The following is a 17,217-nucleotide window of genomic DNA, read 5'->3' on the forward strand; positions in this document are numbered from 1 at the left end:
TGTGGAGAACTTAGCCACCTTCACATTATTTTGGGTTATCAGTTAAAGTATTTCATTCCGGAACTTATACCGTATTCAACGAACATTATTTTCCTTGTCACGTGTCGATTTTCGAAGTATGTTGGGATCGGGATGTGACAGACTTAGTGGAGCCTAGCGGGCATATCTTAGTTAGCAAGTTATCCTAGGTGACGTGTACCTCGATTTACGTGCAAGTAGCACCTTATTGTATTATACATGTTTACTATACTTCTAGATGATATGAATGAAATGTATGATTGCTAGTATAGAAATGTGAGCCTAGAATCTCATTAGAAGTATTATATAGAACTTATATGTTGGTATGACAAGATAGTTAATGGTCGTGATAAGTTAATAGTGTTGGTGCTTACGTAGTAAATCATAGGAGTTGAGGTAGGTGTTGAAGTTTTTTATGAAGGTAACTCTTGTGACATATAATCTAGTACTAGAAACTAATTAATTTGCTTGCTCGTAGGTATAAATTAATCTAGTTTCATGAAGTTTATTGGGGATAAAGTTCCATGCCATCAGTTACAAAATCCTACTATGAGCCCCATAATAGGTTGTGGTTTTAAGGCATGGAAATCGGTTGCATCATGACGTATTTTGTGTCTCTTCATAAGACTTGTTGATGCAAAGTATTGGACCCATGAAGGTTAATCAAGGATTGCTAAGGTACACATTATTTAAGTCTTATGCTTGTAAATCTTTTCAATTTGAACTATGATGTCGTTTTAGATGATGAAATTTGACTACTAGATTTTTATTTGGACATCGAAATTGAAATGATATGAAATTGAATTGTTATGGATGTATAAATTCATGATAGATGCCCATAATTGTTTCTGGCAGATTGCGTGTCTTGATTTAAATTAAGTGAATGACACATCTAATGGTCGCCAAATGACCTGAATTTTTTTATATGTTCAACATATATATGTCTACTATGTGTCTGCAAATTTTCGTAAATTTTTCCATGTAGTGTAATTATGGTGAATTTACTAGTAACCCATGCTCGTACAGACAGTTTTGCTGGCAGATTGTTTTTTTCTTTTGAGACGTCACTTTAGACAATTATTTTGACCTAAAACGGCTCTATATTTTTATTTTATGAAGATTGGTATGTCTATTTTGATCTGTAAAATTTTGGTAGCGATTAAGCTTTTAAATTAATTATGATGAATTTTGAAGCAAGTGTAACTCATTGCTGAAATTCTATTTGATAACTTTATGTTGGTTGTGATGTCTATTTAATTATGTCTAAAATATGAAGCAAATTTGTTTAGGTACATCCTTGAAAGAATATATGAATGAGTGTTTGCCTAAGTGGGAGAATTAGTGAAAGAAAATTGGGCTTCACACTCATTAACTTATTTGCAATAAGTGTATAAACTCTAAAAGTTTAGTGGGAGTTCTAAAGTTTTGAGCATAAAGTGTTCTATCTTCCATGAATATGTGTTTTGGTTGATGAAATTAGAATTATGCCATGACTCGAATGACAATAATATGTTTGAGTTGCAGAATGAGTACTTGGTGTATGTGTATATTTTTACTTGCAATCATTTGGATGCCTTGATTGATTATTTGTTAATCTTTAGAAAAAATTTTGAGGCTCATGGGGACTTAGCACAAATATGGAATTATTAATGCAAATAGATGGTTGTGAAATACATGGTTTTGTATAAACAGCGGTGAATGTCTTAGTTTCACCTTTCATTGAGATTATGCTATTTATTTTTTTTTTTTTGGGTTAAGGAAAGGTTAAAGAAATACAATTTTGTAGTGACACTAATACAAAATTATCTATAACCGGCAGTCCAAAAACAGACAAAAAACGTATATTACTATTGGATTTTAAGCAAAATCCGACAGAAAATGGATGCAGTGGCAGATATAATAAGCGACAGAATTGCTAGCATCAGGAAATGAATTTTCCGACAGAAAATACTCTAAAACCGACAGAAATTATGTCGGATATAACCAACATAGAATATATTAATAATGAATAAATTAGAGCATTTCTGTCGGCTAAAACCGACAGGAAATACTAAAACCGATAGAACTTCTGTCGGATATAATCGACAGAGAATTTATTAATAAGAATAAATAAAAGCTTTCTTGTCGGATAAAACCGACAAAAAATATATTAATAATTAAAAAAATATATAAACCACTTTCTGAATCATTTCTCAAAGAATCCAAAAGCACTGCCATAATACCTTCCCCTTCCTGGGTTCTTGTTCTTCTTAGCCATGACCAAATATCTCAAAGAATCTTTTAGCACTATTCTTTATACCATAACGGTGATTTTCCAGTTAAACAAAAAGGGGTCAGCTAGGTTGTTTAGGAATGAGCTCTCCCGCCTCTTCCAGCCACCCAACACTCCACGTTCTCCTTTCTATAAAACTCTTTTCAAATTAAGCCCACTTCTCTACAAATATCAAATAACCAAGCATCGTTAATTGCTAGAAGAGAAACAAAACTTCAAATCTTGCTCAAAAGAAACAACCAAGAACTAAAAACCCAATAAACCCAAAAAGTTCACAGACATAATCAACCAATCAGATACCAAAGAACCCAAGTGGTACAAATAATAAAACATGAAATTCAAAACTATAAGCACCTGATGAAGCGAAATGTAAAAACAAACTTTCAGATGTATACATACATACATACATATATAGTTAGTATATTATTGTAATGCATAGATGCTGACCTGGTAGAGAAGAACCTGCAGAGAATATGACTTTGTGTTGGTCTGGAAATTGGAGTCGATTATTGGGTGCTCTGCCTCCAGAGCTTTCAATAGCACATTAGGAATAAAAAAAACAACAATTTCACAGATAAATTCAACTAAATTTCTCTGAGGCATTCAAATAGCAGACCCAAATTTCCCAATTTTGCATTAGGTTTCCTCCATCCATCTTTATATCTTGATTCTGACCCAAGAGATAGAATTTGTTAATTTTGAAGAGATGGAGGATGCTATGAAAATATCTTGCAGTGGGTTGAGAAAAGGGTGATGTGGGAATGATTTGCTTGGGATCAATACACATCCATACCTTGAATACATGATGGTGAGGTCTCGAGGGATAAGTCAATGGCGAAGGCCGACGTACAGCGATTCGGAAAAACTTGCAGATGAGCGACCTGGAGGCTCTCAGTTGTGAGTGTTGAACCGGAAGTAAATCAGGAGAGAAGAGAAGGAGAATGAAATAAGGATAGGAGAAAAGAGGGAAGGGAGAAGGCACCTACGTAAGGAAGAGATTGAGGGGTTTTATCTTGGAAAATTTTCATTACTACCGGTTAAAACCGACAGAAATGTTTTTTAAAATATAAACCGACAGAAAATTTTCATTACTGTCAGTTATAACCGACAGAAACAAAATGGCGGCAAAATTCCCTCCCAAAATTTTGTTACGATTTTAAAAAATAAAATAATAATTGTTTGGTTTAATAAATAAATAAATAATATGTATTTAAATAGAATACTTTTTTAAAAATTAAATAAATAATTGTTTGGTTTAATAGATAATACCCATGTAAAATAGTTTCAACGATCCAACCGTCAAATATGTTTGTATATACTCCGAAATAGCATGTGTAAAAAATCGCAAAAAAAAAAAACATTAAAAGATTATTTTGTCAGCCATCCAAAATTTTGCTTTGTTCATGTCGGTTATATCCGATTGGGTCATAAGTGAAAAAAAAAATATTTAAAACATGTGTTTATTTATTTCTTTTTAATCAATATAACATTTTAAAATAATAAAATCAGACATGATGGAGTACAACAGATGTTCATGTGTGTTTATGTGCCAGATAATGTGCTTTGTGACGCATTGAAAAAAATTGTTTGAATTTCTTTGTATCTTGTTGCTTGCCTATGAGGGAGCATAAACCTTATTACAAAAAATGATAGAGCTTCATATTGTAGTCTGTTGTTATTATTCTCTCGGAAATTTATGGCTCGTGGGAATTGGGTTCATTAGACTTTAGGGTCATGAGTGAAAAAAAAATTTAATATGTGTTTATTTATTTATTTTTAATCAATATAACATTTTAAAATAATAAAATTTTCATTTATGTCGGTTATAACTGCCAGAATACTAAAATAATAACTGCCAGAAAGTAAAACAATAAAAAAGTCAATTTATGTCAGTTATAACCACCACCATTAACTTAAAAACTACCAGAATTTGTCAAAAATATTTTTAAAAAAAGATTCAAAAATACTATCAGTTATAACCGAAAGGATTTTTTTTATATCCGCCACTAAATATCCACCAGGACTTTATGTCCGATATAACCGACAAGATTTTTCTAATATCCGCCACCTAAAGCTAATATTGTAGTAGTGTGATATGCATTCATTCACTAAGTAAGGGTGTTCCCACAAGCATATTTCAAAAGTATGATTTAAGTAGTGATTTGCAAATTAAGTGATGATGTTGCAAATCAGTGGGAGCTTGAGTTCCATGTAATTAATGCCTTACATTTGCAGATGACCTATAAGGTATGTATGGTTGATTGAATCCATTTATTCAGTTTAATCTCCGATTGGATTCATGTAGTCACATGTTTATGTGTTGGTCAATTATCAGATGACGATATATATGATATCCAGTTAAGCAAATTGAATTTTAAGTCATAAAGGAATGGTTAATCTTCTTGCTCGTAGGTGTGGATTAATTCTTTTGGTTCGACTTAAAATGGCATGACATGATTTATATGTTGTATTAGTTGTGAGGGTTTTTTCATCTTGCTCATAAGAGTTGAAAATTTTCTCACGAAAGTAACTAATATGGTATATGAACTAGTGTCAAAAACATGTTAATTCATCTTGCTCGTAGGTGTTGAATTAATTATGTTTTATGAAGTTTTGTTTGCAATTGCAGTAGAAGTTTGCACTAAAGAGGACCTGAGATGATAAAGTTCATCTCTACAATCATAATTTGACGGTGTTTTATGTGGATGAGGATTTTAGCATGTGTGATTATGAAGGTTTTGGGTTGTGTCAACCTTACAACCTTGTTAGTTCCATGTTGAAAGACTTATTTGACAGAAACTTGTATCAAGGATATGATGTTACCACAACTACATGGCCATTAAAGTGACATTAATTTCCAATTTCAAGTATAAACATAAATATTATATGTGTAGACCAGTGGGAGAATGTTGGATTTATTCCGATGTAAATCAACCTTAAATGGTCTACAACATATAATAGGAATGTAATATTGGAGATTAATGTAGATGTTGTGATTTGATTTCCTAAATATATCAATCTTATATTAGGTGTCTTGTACTACAAGAGTGATGGAGTCCTTGATTTTATGTGATTATGATACCTAACTGATAGGCTAAAAAAGTAGGATTTGAGATTCCTTTATGGATGGAACCTTAATGCCTTAGCCAGTATAAATACTAAGGTCCCTGCAAACCCTAGAGATACAACAAACGCTTCCTATAAAGTAGTTGTATCCGGCTAGGTGCTTTGTAGAAGACTTTGGTGTTGCCACATCTTACATCATTCCACTTGGTATCCAATGGCTATTACTTCACAATCAAGTCAGCCAACTCCTTGTTTTGTGTTTTAATTATATAACCACTTAAAGTTTACAATAGACGCCATTACACCAAACGAACCCCTATGAGATGGCGACGTTCTTCTCTCCACCACTAAAATCTTTGCACTCGGGTTTTATAGCCCACGCAATTCTCATAACCGTTACGTCGGAGTTTGGTACAACAAAATTCCAGTCCAAACCATCGTCTGGACTGCAAACAGAGACAACCCCATAATTCCTCTTGATGGAGCTGGGCTCCTAGCGATTCATGGAGATCATGGAGACCTTATCATTTATGGGAAGGACCAAAATACCTCTCTTTGGTCTGCTAATGTCAGAGTCTCTTCGCCAAACAATTCCGTAATAGCCAAACTTTTGGATACAGGAAATCTTGTATTGCTTGAGAATAACGGTAGTAGCCAAACGGTGCTGTGGCAAGGCTTTGATTACCCCTCAGATACAGTGCTTCCGTTGATGAAGATTGGGCTGAACCGGCGGTCAGGGCTGAACTGGATCCTAAAATCTTGGAAGTCCCACGATGATCCCAGATCGGGGAATTTTTCATATGAGATTGACCCAAACGGGTTTCCGCAGTTGGTTATGTACAAGGGTCGAACCAAATGGTTTCGAGCCTGACCTTGGACCGGACAGAGATTGAGCGGGCTCCCCGAGATAACATCTAATAGTCACCGCAGCTTTGTGAACAATAAAGATGAGACATATCTGGTATATACTGTTCCAAATGGCTCAGTTTTCACAAGGGGAGTGGTAGATGAATCAGGAACTTTTCAACGGTTCGTATGGCGAGATCAAGAAAACAAAAGGATTGAAGTAAGCTCTAACCCTAGTGAGTGGTGTGACTACTATGGACAGTGAGTATTTATCAAATATAGCCAAATATTAGCCCTTAATTTCAAAAATGTTAGTTTTTATAAAAACTTTCAAATATATCCAAAATATCACTTAAATAGACACAAATACCCTTAAACTTTAAAACCAAATAAATTAAAAAAACCAAAACCCTATTAGATTGATATTTTGGACGGCAAAACCTAAAAAATGGTGGAGATATAGTGAAGGCATCGGCTACTGTGGAGACTTTGTGCAACCCTAAACTACGAAGGTGATTGTACATGGTTAATTTTTTTTCATTCTTCCTAGTCTATGTTTTCTCTTTGCTTTTGTAGTTTCTTCCTTCGGTTGAATTTTATTGAAGAACGAACTGTCAATTTTTGTAAAGTTTACGGAATAGAAATTCTTTAGCGCATATTAGAAAAATTAGGTTTCTTGTGTCAATGGAAGATTGACAAATCTAATAGCTTTTGCCAATCAATTAGAGGCAAAGCTAATAGCTTTTGCCAATCAATTTTTGCTCTTTGTTTGGAAAAGAAAAGAAAAAAAAAAGGAGAAAGTTTTAGTTAGAGATTATAGCATAAGAAGTGTTAAGTCTAACAATTAGTTATTCATATAATTTTTTTTGTTATATTTGATAAATTCCCATGGAGAGTATTTAAGTGTGGTCCAAATAGTAACTGTGACCCATACAGTAATTATAACTTCTCTTGCCTCTGTCTGCCCGGATTTAAACCCAAGTTCCCCCGGGATTGGTCTCTGAGAGTTGGAGGGGCTGGATGCCTGAGAAAATCGGGAGCGTCTACATGCCAAAAAGGGGATGGGTTTGTCAGGGTGGCACGCGTGAAGGTACCCGATTCATCTTAGGCACGTGTGAATATGAGTTTGAGTCTGAAAGGGTGTGAGCAAGAGTGCAGGAAGAATTGTTCTTGCACGGCATACACAAATGCAGACGAAAGGGATGGAGGGAAGGGTTGTGTGACGTGGTACGGGGACTTGATAGACATAAGAACTTTTTCAAATGTTGGGCAGGACTTGTATGTACGAGTGGATGCAACTACTCTAGGTAATCACTTTATTTTTCCTACTCACAATATTTTGTATTCTACACTTTTTATCAGAATTTATCTACTACGAGATAAATCTTGTTGGATAATACGTAGTTGCATGTTGATTGACCGATTGTACTTTGCCCTGATCCGTCTATCTACTTACATCCCACAATTATCTCGCACATGAGAAAACCCCATATTTTTCCTTCATTTTTTATAGTGATTTGCTACTATTTACAGTTCACAACTGTTGAATTCTTTGGATTTTTATTTTTATTTTATGTTCTTGTAGCTCAATTTGCAAATGGTTCTGTAATTAGCAAGAAGGCAAGGCTGGCAATTTCACTAGTATCCGCTCTTGTGTTCCTTGTCCTAGTTTTCCTTTTGTGTTGGTTGATAAGGAGAAAGAGGAAAGGTAAATAATTCTCTCTCTGTCGTAATTAGCATCCCTCTTGTGTCCGTCTTCTGTTACATCAACACTACATTAATAAACTATCATGTTGCAAGTGACCCTCTACCACAGTGGTGGAGATGATAGTGTTGCCCTTGCACCACAACGTGGGTTCGAACTCCGTCGGCTCTTTAATTTAACATCTAATATACAAATTTATCGTTTGACAAAAAAAAAAAAACTATTATGGTCACTAATGTTAGTTGAACAAAATGAGATGGGTAAAAGACTTATTAGGGGCTACTGGATGGGTATACTATGAGGCCTTTTACTCACTCTATTATGTAAAACTGATGCCAACTGTTATTGTAAGTTTTCTTGTAGTGTCGCGCAATACTGATTGTTAATGACCAAAAGGCTATAACGTTGCATTGCTTGTTATGTATTTCATGACAGTAGGGAGGCAGAATAAAAAATATGTTTTTCATGGAAGATAGAACAGATCTTGATGATCAAAGTGAAATAAACTCAGAATTACCATTCTTTGATCTAACAACCATCGCAGCGGCCACGGACAATTTCTCTGTAGCAAACAAACTTGGGAAAGGAGGTTTTGGCTCAGTCTATAAGGTAGTTAGCCTTCTATACTTTTCCGAATCAAGCATAACTTCAAGTTAACCTAGAAGTTTACAACAAACATGACAATTCATGTTTGAAGCCTTTAAAAATGAACTGTAACATAAGTACTTGGATTATAATTTCAGCGTGTACTTCATAATGGGAAGGAAGTAGCGGTGAAACGACTATCAAAGCATTCTGGTCAAGGAATTGTTGAGTTGAAGAATGAAGTTAAGATAATTGCGAAACTCCAACACAGGAAACCTTGTCAAGATTATAGGTTGTTGCGTTGAAGATGAAGAGAAGATGCTAATCTATGAATACGTACCAAACAAAAGTTTGGACTCTTTTATTTTTGGTACTTCTTCTTACTTTTTTTCTTTTTAATTTCATTTTGAAACTAAAGTTAACAAGAATTTATTTGGTCTCAACTTCTTCCTTATCCAGATGAAACGAAAAGAAATCTTTTAGATTGGACAAAACGCTTTGAGATTATTTGTGGGATTGCTAGAGGAATTTTATATCTTCATCAAGATTCGAGATTAAGGATTATCCATAGAGATCTAAAGGTCAGTAATGTTCTATTGGATGCATCTATGAGCCCCAAAATAGCAGATTTTGGTATGGCAAGAATATTTATGGGGGACCAATGTGAAGCAAATACACATCATGTGGTCGGAACATAGTAAGTTAATTAAATTTCACCAAAATTGAAGATAAGAGTTGGCTAGAGCTTACCAAAATAGTAGGTTAATAGTTCCAACTTCAGAGTACAAACCTCACCTTTATCTTTTTATACTGTTGCAGTGGTTATATGTTACCAGAGTATGCAATGAAAGGAATTTTTTCAGTAAAATCTGATGTGTACAGTTTTGGCGTTTTACTGCTAGAAATCTTAACTGGCAGAAGGAATTCGAGTTTCTACGACAAAAAATATCCCCACTCAAATTTGGTTGGATATGTAAGTTAACTATAGCCTATTTGCGAAGAGAGATTTTCCCCCAAGTTTATCCCCTACTTTATTCACGCTTGGTTGATTTTTTCAGAACTGTTTTAGGTTTGGAACTTGTGGAGAGAAGGCAAAGCCTTGGAAATCGTTGATTCATCAATGGGCGAATCGTACCATGTCAACGAAGTTGTGAGATGCATCCAAATTGCCCTCTTGTGTGTGCAAGAGTTTGCTGCTGACCGGCCAACCATGTCGGCGGTTGTTTTCATGCTAGGTAACGAGGTAGCAGTTCCTTCCCCAAAACAGCCTGCATTTTTGTTGAGGAGTTGTACTAGTGGAGATCCATCAACGAGTACTGGTTCTATAAATGATGTGACATGTACAGAAATAGAAGCTCGCTAAAGAAAGGCCTAGGATATCCAACATGTTCCACAATATATATATATGTATGTATGTATGTACTTACTAGGAGCAGCTTGCAAAAGGATAATATATTAACCGCATACAATTTGCTACTGTGTGAAGAAAGGATGAACCAAATTTACCATGCTTTGAATATGAAGATTCCCCAAGCAAAGTGAAGCTTCATGATGTTAGAACTCACAAAAATATAAAAAACGCCATGTCCTAAGGCGTTTTGGTTGCTGGTTGCTGCCTGCATGCATTCACACAAAAGCTTGGACTTTTTCAAATTTGGCGGACCATTTAAGTCGTAGCATTCCTAATTTAAATGATGCTACGGTCAATTTCAGGCGTATATAAAATAAAAGGTGAAGAATGGAAAAATGGGCATGTCTAAAGAAATCATTTCTTATAAAAAAAAAAGAGGGTAAATTACATAGTAGCCCCTCAGGTTTGAGGTCTATTACAACCTCATACAACGTCTTTAAAATATTTCACTTTCATACATCATGTACCATTTTATTTCAAAATAATACCTCCGTTACATTTTCCGTCCATTAATCTGTTAAATGCTGACGTGGCTGCCACATTTGTGCTAAAGTGGATGCCACGTGGTAAAAAAAAAAAATTTATACATTAAAAATATTATAATATTAACCCAATTAAAAAAATAAAAAATAAAAAACATAAAAACCTTAACCCAGATCCCCTTTCTTCCCCCTCTCCTCTCTGCAATCCCTTCCCACTATCCCTCACCCACCCCCCAGCGACCTCCCTCCAAGCGACCCACATCCCTATCCCTAACCTAGAACTCAAAAACCTACAACAACAACAACAAGAAGAACAAGAAGAAGAAGAGGGAGGAAAAAAAAAAACCCCAGGTTCGTCCCCTCCCCCAAAACCTGCAAGAAGAAGAAGAAGAAGAAGAAGAAGAGGGAGAAAAAAAAAGCCCGGTTCGCGGGAAGGTCACCGGAAGGTCGCGCAAGGGGGAGGGGGGAAGGGAAGTGGGTCGTGGGTCGTGGGTCGCGGCGGAGCGGCGGAGCGGGGGGAAGAGAGGTGGGTCGCAGGTGGAGGCAGGGCGGGGGGGGTTTCTTCTTCTTCTTCTTACTCCCTCTTCTTCTTCTTCTTTTTGTTGTTGCAGGTATGTGGGTCGCTTAAGGGGGGTGGGTGAGGGATAATGGGAAGGGATTGCAGAGAGGAGAGGGGAAGAAAGGGGATCTAGGTTCGGGTTTTTATGTTTTTCTTTTTCATTGGGTTAATATTATAATATTTTTAAGGGTAAATTACATAGTAGCCCATCAGGTTTGAGATCTATTACAACCTCATACAATATCTTTAAAACATTTTGTTTGTACCATACTTGACCAATCTCGAAACTACCGAGCACCGGCCAACGCTATACTGTCAAGGACCCAGAAGAGTTCCCCTCCGACCAGGAGGCCAATCACTACTCGACACGTGTCAAGATTAGAAGCCAATCAGAGCGCAGCACGTGTCAACATCAAGAACCAATCATAACATGACACATGTCAATGTGACAAAGCTACAAGTTTTTCTATAAATAGGGGTCATTCCCTCACAATATTGCATAATGCCATTTTGTGTTAAATCATTCACAAGAACTCACTAAATTGAGAGCTTGATCCTTTGTACTTGTGTAAGCCCTTCACTACTAATAAGAACTCCTCTACTCCGTGGACGTAGCCAATCTGGGTGAACCACGTACATCCTGTGTTTGCTTCTCTGTCTCTATTCATTTACGTACTTATCCTCACTAGTGACTGAAGCAACCAAGCAACCAAGCGAAGGTCACAAAACCTGACACTTTCTGTTGTACCAAAGTCTTCGCTGATTTTGTGCATCAACATTTGGCGCCGTCTGTGGGAAACGACACTTATTCCTACTCTCTTCAGCTGTGTCAAGCTGGTTTCTATCATTCGTACACTTTCTTTTGATCAGGCATCCCTCTCCAACATGGGAAGCGAAGGAAGCCACAGCACACAGAATGACACCCCCCTTGCACATAGTGCGAAACAACGAAAGAAGGAAGGAAAACGAGTTCTTCTTCAAGCTAAAGTCGATGAGTTGGAAGCTCAGAACAACAAGATAGCAATGAGGAATGAGGTCCTCCAGGAGCAATATGAGAAGCTCTTCGAGACACTCCACGAAGCTAGGCAAGCTCAGACACGCGAGCTTGTTGCCCCCGTGGAAGTCAACCATCAACTGGGTGCCCTCCAACATGGAGGGTCACATGCATTCGACATAGATATCCCTGATAGGGAACAGATTACCCCTCGACTTGATAATCAACATGAGGCTTCTCTTAACCCAGTTGCTTCGACCCGAACCATGAGAAGTGGAGGGAGACACCTCTTTGCTGAAGGGGCAGAAGGATCGAAAGCCGTCTTTCGCGATTGTCGGGATTTCCTGAAGCAACGTCGAGAGAATTCCATCCATATAAGCTCAAAGATTAATGACCCAAGGATTTCTGAGAGACTCGGTCCCCTGCCACGGCCCAAGCCGGCCACCAATTTGGGGAAGGGGCAACAAGTCCTAGAGAGACATGAGGGTACAGGGGACTCAGAGGTGTTCCGACAGACATACCCTGGAAGCCAGTACAGCGAATCCAGGGAAAAATCACATGCCCTTGATTAAACCTTCCTAATTCTAATAGGAGATGGAGATTTACGAAAGAAAGCTCCAGTGACACATAACTCCGCTCAGGACCCCCTTGTCCTACAACTTTTTGAGGAAGTAAACAAGTTGAAGGCTGAACGTCAGGCTGAAATACCTGACTGGAACCAACCCAGGCCTGGCCCTCTTACAAGGAGGATCCTCAACACCCCCCTTCAAGCAAAGACAAAGCAAAAGCTTGGCTTGCAACTTTATACTGGAAAAGAGGACCCGATTGAGCACCTTAACCTCTTTGAGTCCACCATGGCATACCGGATGCACACCGACGAAGAGCGATGTCTTCTCTTCCCCTCCACCCTCTCTGGCGGAGCTCTAAATTGGTATTGTCGTCTTACACCCGAGACGGTAGACTCATTTGAGGAATTGAGGAAACTATTTGTTTCCCAACACATTTTCCAAACCGATCGCTTGCACTCTGCAGATGACTTGTACACTATCCGCCAGAAGCCAGACGAGTCATTACGTATGTATGCTGGCCGCTTCAGCCATGAATACTCCCGGTGTGCCGAGGCAGACGACAAGACTGCCCTCAAAGCCTTCACGGCAGGCCTACGTGATTGTTTCTTTAAATACATGATCAATGCCAATACTTGGAAGACTTACTCTGAGGTGATGGCGCAGGCTTATAACCATGCCTCCGCCGAGGCAAAGACATATCAGGAGAAACCCCCTACAACCATCCTTTATCAACAAGTGGGAGGTGGAAGCCAGACTCACCTAAATGAGAAGACCTCGACTTTCCAAACAGCAGTGGCACCTCCCCATGCCTTGCATAATGCTTCACCGAATCAACAGACATATCAATTTCAAGGCAAGAGGAAGGATTTCCATCCTCACCACTCTCCTTTCAGTAAAAAGAGTAAGGGACACTATCCCGATAACCAAGGGTATCGCCACAATAGCGCTCGCCCCCAGGCAGTCAATGCAGTGGGTCAACCCGCGTCAAGGGTATCGCCACAATAGCGAGGTTTTAGCCTGCCATACTTAAGGTGTCTTACGCCTGCCGAGGCGGAAATCGTCCTTCGGGAAATACATGAGGGAGTCTGTGGAGATCATGCTGGATCTCGGTCCCTAGCACACAAGACTTTTCGCCAAGGATATTACTGGCCAACACTCCACCAGGATGCCATCAAAGTATCCCGCTCATGTGACAAATGTCAACGATATGCAACTATTCCTCATTCCCCTCCAGAGCCTCTTACTCCTATGATCAGCCCTTGGCCCTTCGCCCAGTGGGGACTTGATTTGATCGGCCCAATGCCGGCAGGGAAGGGCAAAGTCTGTTACGCAGTCGTTGCAGTGGACTACTTCACAAAGTGGGCCGAAGTAGAACCCTTGGCAACCATTACTGAGGCAAAGATAGAAGACTTCGTGTGGAAGAACATCCTTTGTAGATTCGGCATTCCCAATGCGATAGTCACTGACAATGGGCGACAGTTTGACAACAAGAAGTTCAGGTTGTTCTGCTCTAAGTTCAACATCAACTTATGCTTTGCCTCTCCAGCTCATCCCCAGTCTAATGGACAAGTTGAGGCCATCAACAAAATAATCAAGCGCACTTTGAAAACCAGCTTGGACAAAGCTAAAGGCTGTTGGCCAGAATTTGTACCCCAAGTTCTTTGGTCATATCGCACTTCATATCGGACTTCAACAGGAGAAACTCCATTCTCACTTGCCTTTGGCACAGAGGCGGTTGTCCCTGTTGAGCTCGAGCAAGCAACATTCCGAGTCCAGAACTACATTCAAAGTGAAAATGACAAACAACTCACCCTCAACTTGGATTTAGTCGAGGAACACAGAAACCAAGCTCACTTGAGGAATGTCGCCTACAAGCAGCGCATCTCCAACTATTATGACTCTAGGGTCAAGCCTCGTTCTTTCAAAATAGGAGACTGGGTCTTAAAGAAAAGATTACTCTGCGACAGAGTCCCGAGTGAAGGCACACTTAGTCCAAACTGGGATGGACCGTATGAAGTCATTGGCATCAGTCGCCCTGGCTCTTACACACTTAGAAGCTCTGATGGCAAGACCCTTGGCCATCCATGGAACGCTGATCACTTGAAGTACTACTACAAATAGACTCACGATGTACAAGTGTTGAGCTATAGCCGTTCGGCATCCTATGTAATGAAGGCCATTTGGCAATGAATTCAATAAAGAGGTAATTTAGCCAACTCAGCCCTCACTCTTTTACATTCATAGCAAGCGATGCCAGAACCCTTCTCAATCAGAAAGCAATCCGTCTTCCACAGTCACTACAAAACAAGCAAATGAAGACCGTGTCAAGCGCCAAAAAAAAAAAAAAAAAAAAAAAAAAAACAGCTTCATCCAAAAAGCTTCACCCGAAAAGCTTCACCTCCAAAGCTTCACCCAAAAAGCTTCACCCGAAAAGCTTCACCTCCAAAGCTTCACCTAAAAAGCTTCACCCACAAAGCTTCACCTAAAAAGCTTCACCCAACAAGCTTCACCCGAAAAGCTTCACCTCCAAAGCTTCACCCACAAAGCTTCACCTAAAAAGCTTCACCCACAAAGCTTCACCCAAAAAAAAAAACTTCACCCGAAAAGCTTCACTTAAAAAAGCTTCACCTAAAAAATCTTCACCTAGAAAGCTCCCTCTACATACTTTCACCATCAAAGCTTCACCATCAAAGCTTCACCTAGAAAGCTTCATCTACAAAGCTTCACCATCAAAGCTTCACCTAGAAAGCTTCATCTACAAAGCTTCATCTACAAAGCTTCACCATCAAAGCTTCACCTAGAAAGCTTCAACACCAAAGCTTCACCTACAAAGCTTCAACACAAAACCTTGCTCCAAATAAACAAATTTTGTTCACAAAACCCAAGATGCCCTTGAACTTGTACAAAAACACTTGGGTAAACATAAACATTTTTTGTTTTACACCCACAAGGGCCCAAAATTTTCCTTCTTATTTATTCACTTATATATGTTCCCAAACATATTATAATAGATCCAACAACAAGCCAAAGTCCCAAGTTTCATAATGGACAAAAGTACAAGCAATTCATCAATAATGAAGGTGCTACAAAAATTGGAATCTGCCCCAAAATAGAAATCCAACCCAAGAGACTTTTTCTCTCTCTCCCTCTTTCGCCTCCTTTCATCTATCAAATTTCTGCAACCTCTGCTCTTCTCCAATGGAGCTGAATTTTGGACACCCTATAGTTCTTGAGCATATGAACAACTTTCAAGAAGGAACCATTTCTGTTTGAGCGACGGAAATTAAAGTGTTGAAGCTCCAAACATGATAGTCGGCTTCTTGCAGATTTCGAAGCTGTTGTGATGTTTCGAAGATCTGGAAATATTTAACCGTTAGTTCATCCTGAATTTTTGATATGTTATGAAAGAGTCGATGAGGAACAACTTCAATGAAGAAAGCATACCGATCTGAACAAGAGAAAATGGAGTTTCGAAGCTCACAACAAATCTGACGGGTTGACAGAAAAATAATAACCAGTCATTCATCATACCTGGATTTCTGGAGTTATACTGCTCCGAGGGATCTCAAATTTGGATATGTTGTAGTTCACGAGCTGAGGAACAACTTCAATGAAGAAAGCATACCGATCTGAACAATAGAAAATGGAGTTTCGAAGCTCACAACAAATCTGACGGGTTGACAGAAAAATAATAACCAGTCATTCATCATACCTGGATTTCTGGAGTCATACTGCTCCGAGGGATCTCAAATTTGGATATGTTGTAGTTCACAAGCTGAGGAACAACTTCAATGAAGAAAGCATGCTGATCTGAGCAAGAGAAAATAGAGTTTCAAAGCTCACAACAAATCTGACGGGTTGACAGACAAATGATAAACAGTCACTCATCATACCTGGATTTCTGGAGTTATACTGCTCCGAGGGACCTCAAATTTGGATATGTTGTAGTTCACAAGTTAGGGAACAACTTCGATGAAGAAAGTATGTTGATCTGAACAAGAGAAAATGGAGTTTCGAAGCTCACAACAAGTCTGACGGATTAACAGAACATTGATGAACAGTTACTCATCATACTTGAATTTCTGAAGTTGTACTACTCCGATGGATCTCAAATTTGGATATGTTGTAGTTCACAAGATAAGGAAAAACTTTCATGAAGACGACTTTGCAATCTGAGCTATAGAGAAAGGTGTTATCTTGCATCCACTCAGGCTGATTAGTGGAAACGAAAAGCAATTCCACCAAAGAAAAGATGAAAAAGAGAGAAAAGCTACTAATTGCACTTGATCTTGTCTAGTCAATAGCATGCAGCATCAAACACACAAAAGTTGGAAATATTTTTAGATAAAGCATATACGAATGTGTGACATCGAAACAAGAATTCGTTACTTTGACAAATTAGTAACACGCGAGACACCTCATTCGGCAACTCTCTTCGCCTGAAGACTTGGGGGACTCCCACCATATGCTACTGCACCTTGATACTCGGCAGTCTCACAACCACTCAGTGACTTGGATTTTTCAAGTCTCAAACCGAGAAGTTTTCCTCACTCGGGAAATTAAGGGAACACTACCTCAAACTACATGCTCCACTCACAAAGCTTCAACAATACAGGTTTCAACAAAAGCAAAAATTCAAAGAACTTTATGAAGAAGGCTTTGGTGTATTTAACACAATATGTTGAAATGAAGCAAAGCTTATTTATTAAT

General features: G+C 38.4%; 2 long non-coding RNA genes and 2 pseudogenes across 2 annotated transcripts; 3 read left to right on the forward strand and 1 right to left on the reverse strand.

Moving 5' to 3' along the window:
• Nucleotides 1-4,525: 4,525 nt before the first annotated feature.
• LOC139188729 (G-type lectin S-receptor-like serine/threonine-protein kinase At1g11410) lies at nucleotides 4,526-6,602 on the forward strand (annotated as a pseudogene).
• Nucleotides 6,603-7,378: 776 nt separating this feature from the next.
• Nucleotides 7,379-8,359, forward strand: LOC139187628 (uncharacterized). Its single transcript, XR_011572584.1, has 3 exons — nucleotides 7,379-7,509; nucleotides 7,788-7,910; nucleotides 8,346-8,359. It is a non-coding gene; the product is annotated as an uncharacterized lncRNA (long non-coding RNA).
• Nucleotides 8,360-8,372: 13 nt separating this feature from the next.
• On the forward strand, nucleotides 8,373-9,978 carry LOC103446647 (G-type lectin S-receptor-like serine/threonine-protein kinase At1g11410; annotated as a pseudogene).
• A 5,440-nt stretch (nucleotides 9,979-15,418) lies between these two features.
• LOC139189055 (uncharacterized) lies at nucleotides 15,419-16,776 on the reverse strand. Its single transcript, XR_011572541.1, has 4 exons — nucleotides 16,401-16,776; nucleotides 16,220-16,317; nucleotides 16,039-16,136; nucleotides 15,419-15,863 (listed from the first exon to the last, which is right to left on the reverse strand). It is a non-coding gene; the product is annotated as an uncharacterized lncRNA (long non-coding RNA).
• Between the last annotated feature and the right edge of the window lie 441 nt (nucleotides 16,777-17,217).

This window comes from Malus domestica, chromosome 10 (genome assembly GCF_042453785.1).
Source record: "Malus domestica chromosome 10, GDT2T_hap1".
NCBI lineage: Eukaryota > Viridiplantae > Streptophyta > Magnoliopsida > Rosales > Rosaceae > Malus > Malus domestica.